General features: G+C 41.5%; 1 pseudogene; it reads right to left on the bottom strand.

Annotated features, from left to right (window-relative positions):
- The window catches only part of LOC123462345, a 28196-nt pseudogene extending 20145 nt beyond the window's left edge, over positions 1-8051 (bottom strand).
- Positions 8052-12792: the final 4741 nt, after the last annotated feature.

The raw sequence follows: 12792 nt of genomic DNA, 5'->3' as shown, positions 1-12792 counted from the left end.
GTAAGAGACACACCTCTTGGGGTGTCTGTAAGGGAGTTTCCAGGAATCATTGATGGAGGAGGAAGACCTTCCCCCAGAGTGGGCAGCTCGCTCAGTGGTGGACTATATATAAAGAAGCTCCAAGAGAACGCAGGGCCTTTTGCCTGGCTGCCCTTGCTCCCCGCTGGTGCACGCACCTCTCTACTCTGCTGCTGCTTAGCTTCAGACATTGGAGCCCATCTCCACCAGCCTGCCAATGGGGACTGAACGGCAGCGGCTCTCCAGGCTTTTAATGCCAGATTGGGACTGTTGAGGCATCTAGCTTCATGGACTCAATAGCTATTGAGTTTCCCAACTCTAGCCTGTAAACAGCTAGTGATGGACTGTCCAGCCTATCTCTTGTAAGCTAATTCAATAAATCCCCATTATGATATATATTCCTCCTATCAGTTCTGTTCTCCTAGAGAACCCTGACTAATACACCAGCCACTTTTACAAGACAGGATCTTGCTGTGTAGCCCTAGATAGCCTGGTACTTGCGATGTAGCCCACACCCTTCCACAGTCTCATATATCTGCCCCAAATTTCTGGTATTGAATGTTTACATTAGAAAGAGGGAAGTTGAAAACTAATGAGCTAAACATTCCAATTTAAGATAAGAAAAGATCAGTAGAATCAACCCAAAGAAAACAAAAGGAAAGAAATAAAAATAAAAGCAGATATTAATGAAATTTAAAAATTAGGTAAAATGGAGATAAAAACATAAGTTGGCTCTTTTAAAAGATTAATAAAGTAGATAAACCTTTGGCAAGAATGATTATGAGGGAAAAGATAAAATGAATAAACAATACTATTATTAAACAGCCCATTAAGCAGAAATTAAAAGATAAAACTATGATTGACTTTATGTCAGTAAATTTAAAAAGATGAATTAGACAATTTTCCAGAAACATGTCACTTGCCAATATGGATTTAAAAAGCCATGAGGACTACTTAAGAAATAGTATTAATTTTTTTTTTGTTTGTTTTTGTTTTTCGAGGTAGGGTCTAACTCTAGCTCAAGCTGACCTGGAATTCACTATGTAGTCTCAAGGTGGCCTTGAACTCATGACAATCCTCCTACCTCTGCCTCCCGAGTGCTGGGATTAAAGGCGTGCGCCACCACGCATGGCTAGTATTAAAGAATTATAATCATTGGGCTAGAGAAATGGCTCAGTAGTTACAAGCACTTGCTTGCCCCCAGTACACATATAAAGCCAGATGTCCAACATGCACATGTGTCTCTAGTTTGTTGTAGCAGTCAGAGACCCTCTGCACAAACATACTCTTTCTCAAGTAAATAAATGTTTTAAAAAATAAAAGAACATCTCGATCACACCTTCCAAGGCTCAGAGTCTAATGCAGAAGAGGTGGCAGAAAGAATGTGAGAGCCAAAGGAAGGGTAGGACTCCTTACAACGTGCTCCCCCAGACATAAAATGGCCTCGATATCCATGACCTCATAGTACCTGACACTACCTACACAAGACCGTCATAAGAGGAGGGAAAGATCATGACATCAAAATGGAAGAGAGACTGATTGAGATGGGGAGGGGATATGATGGAGAATGGAATTTCAAAGGGGGAAAGGGGGGGAGGGAGGGTATTACCAGGGGATATTTTTATAATCATGGAAAATGTTTTAAAAAATTGAGAAAAAAATAAAATAAATTTATATAGAAACAAACAAATAAAAGAACTTGAATCAACAATTGACCATTTATTCTCTCTGTCCTTTTCCTGCACACACAACAAACATGAAGACCTCAAGCCCAGGTAACTTGTCAATGATCTACCAAATATCCAAGGAACAGATAATTGCAAACTCATACAAACTCTTCCTAATGACATGTGGGAAAAGATTCCTGATCTAATATTTATGAGCTTGATGTTAAAACCAGAAAAAAAAAGCACTGTGAGATGAACATTATGAAAAAAGACAAAAGAGGCAATCCATTTAGATTATTATAACTGTCCAGTATAGAGGCTACACCCATCAAAATCTCTCCTACTTAACTATGCCTATCGCCTTGAACTCATGCGCTGCTCTCACTCTCCGCTGGAGAATCTGTGTTCTCTTTTACAGAAGGCAGAGACAAGAAAAGATCGCTGAGTCCATATTATGAGATGAGCGGCCTCGTGCCCTTCGGCCGGGGTCCGGGGAAGCCACAGAGGAGCTGGCCCATTAAGCACGCGCGCTGCTCCCGCAGTGAGCCTGACCACCCGCGCCAGGGAGATGGCGAAACGTATCAAAGCAGAAATCCAGGAGTTGCTGAGAGCTTAACACTAAATTAGACTTAAACACATCCACCAAGGCTCAGGGAACATTGCGGAAGAGAGGGTGGAAAGGCTGTAAGAGGCACAGGGTGGGAAGAAGTATCCAGAGGCATTGGCCCCCTCACCCCCAGCACAGTGACTAAATGCTGCTCTCGCAGCTACTAACCCATAACCTCATGGCGAATAACCCCATTAAGGAGACACAAAGAATCATATTTAGACAAACGTCTGGGCACCCCTCAACCTAGTGTACTTAACACATAACTACCATGACCCTTCATCACACTCCCCTCTCCGGCAGCTGCCCACAGTGTGTGCCCATCTCTTGGCTCCCTGGCCATCTTTCCCTCCTCAGCACATCAATAATGCCCTAGTCCATGAAGCACCCTCTGATTCTTCCAACTAGACACAATTGCTCTCTCTCTTTTCTGCACCCTCGGCACTTAATGTAACTCTCAGTCAAATGCTTATCACGGATGCCTTGTATTCTGTTCATGGCTGTGTCTGACATGTTTGTTTCTTTTTCTCTTTTGGATTTTCGAGGTAGGGTTTCATTCTGGCCCAGGCTGACCTGGAATTCACTATGTAGTCTCAGGGTAGCCTTGAATTCACACTGATCCTCTTACCACTGCCTCCTGAGTGCTGGGATTAAAGGCGTGCGCCACCACGCCCGGCTGACATGTTTGTTTCTATAAGTGAGCCCCAAGGAGGTGAGCATGAGGCTCACGGAGTGGGAGAAGAGAAGTGATGTCAAGTCACATTTGCACAGGAACGGTAGCAATAACGATAATTTGGCACTTAATGCATTTAAAAAGATGCTTGTGTTGGGTTTAGTTTGAAAATGAATATATATATTTTAACCAGAAATGTTCATACAAATAGGTAATACCTAAGAAGTCCTTTACTGCACAAGGGGAAGGATTCTAAGTGCTTCCTGTATGTCACCTTATGTCAACATCACATCACTACCAGATCTCGTTGTTCTATAAATGAGAACACTGAGGCAGAGAGGAGTAAGGTAGCTTGGCTCACAGACTTTGTGCTGGGGTTTAAACCAAGCATAAGTAGCTAATACTTGCACAGGCAGGGGGGGCGGGGAGGATAGGCAGAAGCCTGGGATGTTCCCCCGAGGAGAGCTTGCCATCTATGTAATCTATTATACAAGTTCTCGCTCTCTCCACCTTCACATAGCAGCTGTTGCGTTCTTGGCCAACAAAGGTGTTTCGTGGCTCCTTTCCTCCTGTTTCCTCTCTTTAAGAAACACCACTAATTATTATAATGAAAACCTTTCTGGAAAAGCAGTACCAGGAGCCACATGCATTCCAAGGCTGGTTTTAGTTACTAGACTTGCTTTCCACATGTGATTCTCACCACAAGCGTGAAGTTACGACGTTTCTCTGTCACTCTGCTTTGTGGCTGGCGCTGCCAATGTCTGGATTAAGCATTAAAGAGCCAGTCCCATATTTCAGGGCTATTATGCCATTTAATTGGGATTTTAAAAAAATTGTGCAGAGTAATGGAATCATTAATGTATTTGTAATTGTTGTTATTTTCATTTTACTGAAGTAAAACCACATTTTGTGTATTATCAAGGGAAGAGTATCTTAATTTTTCTTCTCTAAAGATGAGCAATTTTCCACCCAGAGCCTCCTTTTCTTCCATACCAAAAGAATGACTATAAGTTTATGTTGGGAAAAATGAAATTGATGCATTCTAATGAGCTTAAAACTAACTAACAATGGGATATTACCTATATCACCACACATAAATGCATTTAGTGCCTTTAACTTTCATATGTTGTAGTTAGTGTAACTCAAAGCTAACAAGAGAAGCATTCTTATCACTTAACACCTTTGAAGAAATTTTGTAAAATGAGTGATTTTAGGGGCAGCTAGGACTAGGACAGTAATTGGAGGAAGAGCATCAGCATCAATGTGGCCACTGCATCTTCACAGAGACCAGGTGTTCTCACAGAAAATCGTACCTCTTCCACTTTTTCTTGGGGTCCTGGACTTATTGAACTCAGGGCCTGGCACATTCTCACTACATACTTTTCCAGGGAGATACACCTTGAGCACCTCCCAGTTTTTGATAAGCAAATGAAATTGAAACACCCATTTTATCAAACTCTTTTTATTTTTACTTTTTCAATTTCTTTATTTATTTGAGTGCATGCAAGAGAAAGAGGTAGGTAGGTAGATAGATAGATAGATAGATAGATAGACAGACAGACAGACAGACAGGCGGGGTATGAGCACACTAGGGCCACCAGCCACTGCAAACAAACTCCAGATGCATGTGCCCCCTTGGGCATCTGGCTTACGTGGGTCCTGGGGAGTTGAACTTGGATCCTTAGGTTTCACAGGCAAGTGCCTTAACTGCTAAGCCATCCTTCACAGCCATTTTTTAAAGTTTCTAATTGAGGGCTGGAGAGATGGCTCAGCAGTGAGAGGCACTTTCTTACAAACCCTGCCAATCTGGGTTTGATTCCCTCACACTCATGTAAAGCCAGGAACAAAAAGCGGCACAAACATCAAGACCCTGGCTCGCTCTCTCTCTCTCTCTCTCTCTCTCTCTCTCTCTCTCTCTCTCACACACACACAAACATCCACATACAAATACATAAAATATTTTTTATTTATGGGGTATAATTTAATGTCTCAAAACATATGCCTTGTATAATGATCAAATCAAGAAAATTAGCGCATTTATCATCCCAAATGTTTATAGCATTTCTTTGTGTTGAGAATATTTAAAATCTTTTTAAGTCCCCCCCCCCCAGGGTCTTTTTGATGGAGGAGCACATAAGTTGGGCATTGAAATGCAAAACCATGGAGGTTTGCAAGTTGATTCTTCGGTTCCAGACCTGTCCACATGCAGCCATCTCTGGGGCCAAGAAGCTCACAATGTGCTGTGAGAGTTTTGCTTTGTGGGACCATCATGGGCTTTAGTAGTGAGCCACTATTATGAAACAGCTTGAGGAAGGCTTCCAGAAAAAATATGAGAAATCTGCTATGTATTTAGACATGCACTTTCCCAGATATGGAAAGGACATTACTTTAAAACTAAAATATTTTGGAAGAGAATTCACTGGCTTACATCCAGCTTTTTTGGTGCTGGGAATTGAACCCAGAGCCTTGTGCATACTAAGCTCATGCTCTACCACTGGGGTACATTCTCTGCCCCCATGTTCTCATAATTAGGACTTTTAAAGAGCCCATATTTTGGCTGGCATAGAAAGTTACTTCTATTTTAGAAAAGTCTGATATTCCAACCAACGGGTGGAAACAGTCTCTTCTGCCTCTTAAATTCTCTTTGGTAACTTGATTTGTCAATTTCAACTATTTTGGAAAATTAGACCTATAGAATTGGAATAAAAATTTCTAGGGCCAAATTTAGATTGACCTTGGACAAGTCATTTGGCTCTTCAGGTCTCTGTCTTTTCCCTCTACTGTGTGTAAGTAAGTTGGACTGGATCCCAGAATTGCTGGTCTTGTAGAAGAAAATATGTCCTTGATTATGGAAGTAGAAGGTGATGGGGTAATTTTGTGCTTTATATTTTGCTGTGAAAGACTTGCTTTCTTAATCAGCATGTTAAGGTGGTAGTGTGTGTTATCACCGAAGGTACAATAATGACAGATGTGCAAATTATTGTTTCTACATGTTTTTTTTTCCTTGCAATGATCACAAGAACAAGTCTGTCTCTAATTACATGTCACCTTGGGTAGAAGCATTTTTCATTAGAAGATGGTAATGTGCGTTGCACACATTCATTAAAATTTGCACCTTTCCCTGTGAAGTGCCTATGACCACATTACCCATAGACAGAGGAGCAGGCTGAAACAGATAGACCACTTTAAAAGCTATCCACGCTTACCTCTCGTCCCTCTTCTTTTTTTCCTTAAAAAATAACTGTTCTTTTTATTAATATTAAAAATTTGTATTTATTTTATTTATTTAAGAAAGAGGGAAAGAGGTACATACATACATACATGTGTATATATATATATATGAAGAGAGAGAGAGCGAGCTTGCCAGAACCTTCAGCCACTGTAACCAAACTCCAGGCTCATGTGCTACCTTGTGCATCTGGCTTACATGGGTCCTGCGGCATCAAACCTGGGTCCTTTGTCTTTGCAGGTAAACACCTTAACGACTGAGCCATCTCTCCAGCCCAATATTCTTCCCTCTTTGCTCCCTGGCTTGTGATGTAAGTGGTTTTACTCTGCTATGCACTTCCTCCATGATATGCTGCCTTGTTACAGGCCCTGAGTAATGTGGCCAGCCTACCCTCACTACAATCAGTGGACCCATGAGCCAAAACAAACCTTTCCTAGTCATAATTATCTCGGGTATTTTATTTAGTGGTGGATAGCTGACTAACGTTTCTGAGGAATAGAAATGCTTTCTGAGGTATTACTGTGGGTACCAGTAAGGGGTCTAGGCCCTAAATGAAGCAGGCAAGGGTAAATGGTCCCTTTGCTGCCTAATTTCACTTTTCACAAAAGCACAAAAATATGAATAACCCTGGAGACTACTAAAATAATCTCCTAATGCCTTGTAGAGTTACTGAGCTCTAGTTTTACAGGTTCTTAATGAAGGAACATTTTGCTCTTAAGCATGCTCCCTTGGTGGCCATGTGAAGTGGCTGATGGATAAGAAAAATACTAGTTTCAGTAGAATGTGTTTTTCTCCTTCCCTTTCTCTTATTGCCTCACTCTTGGACCACTGCCTAATTAGTTTCCTCATACTGAGTTGTTCCCTCTTTAGTCCATCTCGTGTAAAACTGCGAGATTAAAGTACTGGCTTCTTGACCTATTTCCTAGAAGCCTCCCATGGCTCTTCATTGCATAATAACAGTGCCAGCCACAACAGCAACTGGTGTGAGCTGCTGCTAATCCACAATTATGAATAGATGTAGTGCTAAGGGTTCTGCAAACCTTATTTTAGTTTAGTTATAAACATTTCTGCACAAATTTGGAGATCCCCTCCAAAATAGGATCCTACCTTCCTTTTCCAATATTTCCTGTTTTAAATGTTTTTATTTGAGAGAGAGAGAATGAATATGGGTACAGCAGGGTCTCCAGCTACTGCAAATGAACTCCAGACACGTGCACCATCTTGTGCATCTAGTTTATGTGGGTCCTGGGGAATAGAACCTATGTCCTTTGGCTTTGGAGACAAGCACCTTAACCACTAGGCAATCTCTCCAGCCCCAATACTTTCTTTTATTCTAACATGGACAATATTCTCTGGTGATATACAGTTTCATTTCATTGCCCACAGATGCTTATATCCCCCAGCCCAAAAGCAATTCTTACTAGCAAGGCTCATTCATTGTTTATTTGATTGAATAGATCCACTTGGTTCATCTTCCAGAGGAGCCAGCTAATGTCACACTTGACTTTTTTTTTTTTTTTTTTTGGTTTTCCAAGATAGAATCTCATTTCAGCCCAGGCTGACCTGCAATTCACTATGTAGTCTCAGGCTGGCCTCGAACTTACGGCAACCCTCCTACCTCTGCCTCCCTAGTGCTGGGATTAAAGGCTTGTGCCACCACACATGGCTGAACAACACTTTACTTTTATCAACAATTCTATTTCCCATCTATCTACTTTTCACTGTTGTATTATATAATTCACAACCAATTACCTGCTGATCTATTTTCTGATAGGCTGTGGGATATACTGAGTACCTTTGTATAAGATGTTCTTTCCACTCTTCATCTTTCTCTTGAATTATCATGTCCTTGTACATTGTACTTAAAAAAAGCTTTTTATTGAAGCTGGGCATGGTGGCGCATGCCTTTAATCCCACACTTAGGAGGCAGAGGTAGGAGGGTTGCCGTGAGTTCGAGGCCACCCTGGAGACTACATAGTGAATTCCAGGTCAGCCTGAGCTAGAGTGAGACACCTACCTTGTTAAAAAAAAAAAAAAAAAAGAGAAAGAAAAGAAAAGAAAAAGAAAGAAAGAAAACTTTTTATTGACAACCTCCATACATATAGATAACATCCTATGATCATCACCACCTTCCACTTTTCCCCTTCCTGAATCGCCCTCCACTGAATTTCTTTTTCACAACTAGTACACTTGACTTAAAAAAATTTTTTTTTTCTCGTGAGCTAGAGAGATGGCTTAGTGGTTAAGGTACTTGCTTGTCAAGCCCAAGGATTCTATTCCCCAGTACCCATGTAAGCCAGATACACGAGGTGGTACATGCATCTGGAGTTTGTTTGCTGTGCCTGAAGGCTCTGGTGTGCCCATTCTTTCTCTCTCTATCTGCCTCTTTCTCTCTCTCCTCCCTTTTTCTCAAATAAGTAAAGTAATATATGTAATAATATAATAAAATAAAACCTTTTCCACATGCATGCACGTGTGTGTGTTTGTGTGCATGTGTGTGTGGGCATGGGTGTATGTGGATAGTCATGCCTGTGTGGAGGCTAGAAGACAACCTTGGGTGTCATTGCTCAGGTACCATCCACATTTTTTTTTGAGACAGGGTCACTCATTGGCCTGGAGCTCACCAAGGAGGCTACACTGGCTGGCCAGCAAGCCCCAGGGGTCTTTCTGACTCCCCTCTCCAGTGCTGGGATTGAATTGTCTACCAGCCCCAGAGTTGTTTTTTTTTTTTTACATGGATTCTCACAATTGAACTCAGGTCCTGAAGCTGTCAAGGTAAGCATTTTACTGCCTGAGATATCTCCTTAGTCTTCAGCCTTTTCAATATATATATATATGCATATATGTGTGTATATATATGTATGTGTATATATATATTTGTGGGGAGAGAGAGGGAGAGGATGCATGGGCACACCAGAGCCTTCTGCAGCTGCCAAAAAACTTGATGCCATCATACTTTGTGAGCAAATGCTTCTAACCATAGAAGCATCACTCCAGCTTTGCCTTTTCTTTTCATCTTATCATTGCCATTTTTCTTAGGCATATGAGTCCCAGATTCAGGTCTTGGGCTTAAATCTATTTTCTGAACTCCAAATCCACTTCTGCAGCTGGGACAGTAAATCTCCTTGCGAGCATTCCCTAAGTGTTCCAAGTGCCTTCTGAAGTGGAAAGTAGCCATTCTCCGAAGGGCTTACTAGCATATAGCCTAGAGACTTGTGACTATGGATCAAACTTGAACGGCTAACTAATGTTTTGTATGGTTTGTGAACTAAAAATGGACTTCAAGTTTTGCAACTAGAAAAAAGCAAGAGAAGAGTGATATCTTAGAACACATACAATTATATGAAATTCTAATTTCATTATGTTTCTGTTTGCTGACCCCTGGTGTATTAAGTGGACCTAGCTTCACATAGTAGCCCTGCTATTTGTTCTCCTTATAACTTGTTTAAATTACTTTACTTCTCTCAATTTTACTCTCCTCGTGTGTAATATGAGAATATACTTACTGGTCTTGGTTAATTTTTAAAGATTAAAGGAGATGATTTATACCAGGCACTTGGCACAGTAATGCCTGATACAAATTGCCTAACAATTTTTTTGTATCCAAATTCATTCTTTCTCCTGTGTTTTCTTTTTTAAAAAAAATTCATTCATTTACTTATGCGTGCGTATGTTTGTATGGGCGCATGTGTGTCACACGTGTCTGTGCTCCACCTGCTCTGAGAGACAGGGTTTCTTGCTGCTGTAAATAAGTATGTGTGGCTTTATGTGGGTTCCAGGTTTCACAAGCAAGTGCCTTTAATCACAGAGCTGTTTTTCCAGCTTTTCATGGTGGCTGAGGGATTGACCCCAAGACGATGTTTTTCAATAAGCACTTTTAACTTCTAAGCCATTTTCCCAGCTTTGTGTGGGCTCTCAGAAATTAAACCTGGGCCAGTGGGCTTTGCAAGTAAGTGCCTTCAGCCACTTAGCCATTTTCCTAGCCTAGCCCCCTCCTCCAGTCTTTTTTTATTTGTGGAAACTACACTACCTAATGGTCACTTAAGCCAGAAGCTTGAAAGTTATTCTAGGCCATCCATCCTATTGATTACTCATGTTATCTCCATGAGACTTAAGATGTCCACCCTTTGTCCTTAGTTCACACCTTCATCTCTTCTTCCTAACTCTCTTCTAATTGGGCTCCTGACATAGATTTTGTGCCCATTTTTATTTTGCACATGACGATTCAAATGAGTATTCTAAGATGAACATCTCAGAGAGATGGCTCAGCATTTAAGGCACTTGCCTGCAAAGCCTAGCAGCCTGGGTTCAATTCCCCAGTATACATGAGAAGTCAGATGCACAGTGACACAAGCATCTGGAGTGCATATGCAGTATTTGGCAGCCATAGCACCACAAAATCAATCAATAAATCTATCTCTCAAATTTGCATATTCCCCCCTTTAACACAAGGTACACTCAATATTGTTTGGAGAATCTACTTTATAGATAGCAGAGATAAAATGGAGGAGAATCATGATCTATTGATAAGTTATCCAAGGGCTGGAGAGATGGCTTAGTGGTAAAGGTACTTGGCTGCAAAGCCAAAAGACCCAGGTTCAATCCCCCAGGACCCAAATAAGCCAGATGCACAAAGTGGTGCATGCATCTGGAGTTCATTTGCAGTGGCTGGAGGCCCTGGAATGCTCATTCTTTCTATCTGCCTCTCTCTCTCAAGTAAATAAATAAATAAAAATAAAAAAAAGTTAGCTAACTGCCCACCAGGAGATGTGCCACCTCTACCACGTTTGCCAGGACCCAGGAGAAATTGCAGGGGAAGTAATGACATGAGCATTGCTCTTACTGCTAGCCTGACAACCTGCCCCAGGTTGATGGTGACAAACACTATGTTTAATCAGAACCTATCAAAACAGAAATCCACAGGCTACAGAGAATTCAACACTAAATTAGACTGCCAACATACCTGCCATGGCTCAGGGAACATTGCAGAAGAGAGATCAGAAAGATTGTAAGAGCCACAGAATGGGTAGGAATGTCCTGAGGCACAGTTCCCGCTACCCCACAGGGACTGACTGAGGCCTTCATGACCCCACAGTGAGTACCATAACCCTACCGAGGAGGGTCTCCAGGGTAATAGGAGCTGGGGGAGGAGATAAAAGAGAATAGCCTGTTATAATTAATATAAAATAAAATTAATATTAAAAATATGTTTTTAAAAATCTTTTTAACTTGAACATCTCCCTGTGTTACCTGCCACCTTCAAACCATAGCAGGATCCTCACTGTCATATGAACCTGAACTCCACTCCCCACCCTCCCTGGTCATTTTTCTGTCCAACTTTAACTCACCCCATCTTGCCTTGGCCCCTATGTGCCAATCTTATTCTGGCTTGATGTTTCAAAACAACCTGAAATGCCCTTCTCCTAAGATCCCCTGTCTGTCAGTTCAGGCGGCTCCTTCACCGTCAGAATTCAAAGTCAAGCATTTCCGCCACTGTAAAGGAAGTCTGTAACTCCCTTCTCTCCCATGCAGATGTGTCTGTCTTTGGGTTCTCATGGGTCCTGAACCACTTTAGTCACAGCTTGTAATTGTGCTTCTAGGTCAGCTAGAATTTCAGAATACATATCTAAATCTCAGGTCTCAGTACAATGCTGTATAGACTGGGGAAATTTACAATGCTTATCAAAAAGGATGAACAGATTCCTACAAATATGTCATACAGAGAAATACAATAAGACTCAAATCTATATATGTCTCTTTTCATATGTTTTAATTTTTTTTTTAAGTAGGTAGGGTCTTGCTCTACCTCAGGCTGACCTGGAATTCACTATGTAGTCTCGGGCTGGCCTTGAACTCACATTGATCATCCCACTTCTGCCTCCTGAGTGCTGGGATTAAAGGTGTGTGCTACCATGCCTGGCTTGTTTTATTTTATTTTATTTTTTTTTTTGAGGTAGGGTCTCACTCTAGCCCAGGCTGACCTGGAATTTACTATGTAGTCTCAGGGTGGCCTTGAACTCATGGCGATCCTCCTACCTCTGCCTCCCAAGTGCTGGGATTAAAGGCATGTGCCACCATGCCCAGCTTGTTTTAATTTTTTAAGTGAAAGTGATTCTTACAGTGTGTTCCTCCTGAACCAGCATTAATGGTGTCACCTGGAAACTTGTTAGAAATGAAGACTCTTAGGCCCCACAGGCCCACCAGGCAGTTTTGGTAAATGCGAAAACTCAAGACCTGCAGCTATTTGTGACTCTGGAATCATTTGGACTGATGATTTTTTTAAAAGATTTTATGTTTATTTATTTGTTTGAGAGAGAGATAGGCAGATAAAGATAGAGATAGATACAGAGAAAGGGAGAGAGAATGGGCATGCCAGGGCCTCTAGCCACTGTAAACTCCAGATGCATGTGCCACCCTGTGCATATGGCTTATGTGGGTCCTGGCGAATCGAACTGTGGTCCTTTGGCTTTGCAGGCAAATGCCTTAACTGCTAAGCTATTTCCCTAGCTCTGGACTGATGGTTTTAAAGATGCCAGACCCCATGCCCATGATTTTGTGTATGTAAAATAGCTGTCTTCAAGACTGATGGTACCTCAAC

Source organism: Jaculus jaculus, chromosome 7 (genome assembly GCF_020740685.1).
Source record: "Jaculus jaculus isolate mJacJac1 chromosome 7, mJacJac1.mat.Y.cur, whole genome shotgun sequence".
NCBI lineage: Eukaryota > Metazoa > Chordata > Mammalia > Rodentia > Dipodidae > Jaculus > Jaculus jaculus.
This window is presented reverse-complemented; position numbering and strand designations above follow the sequence as displayed.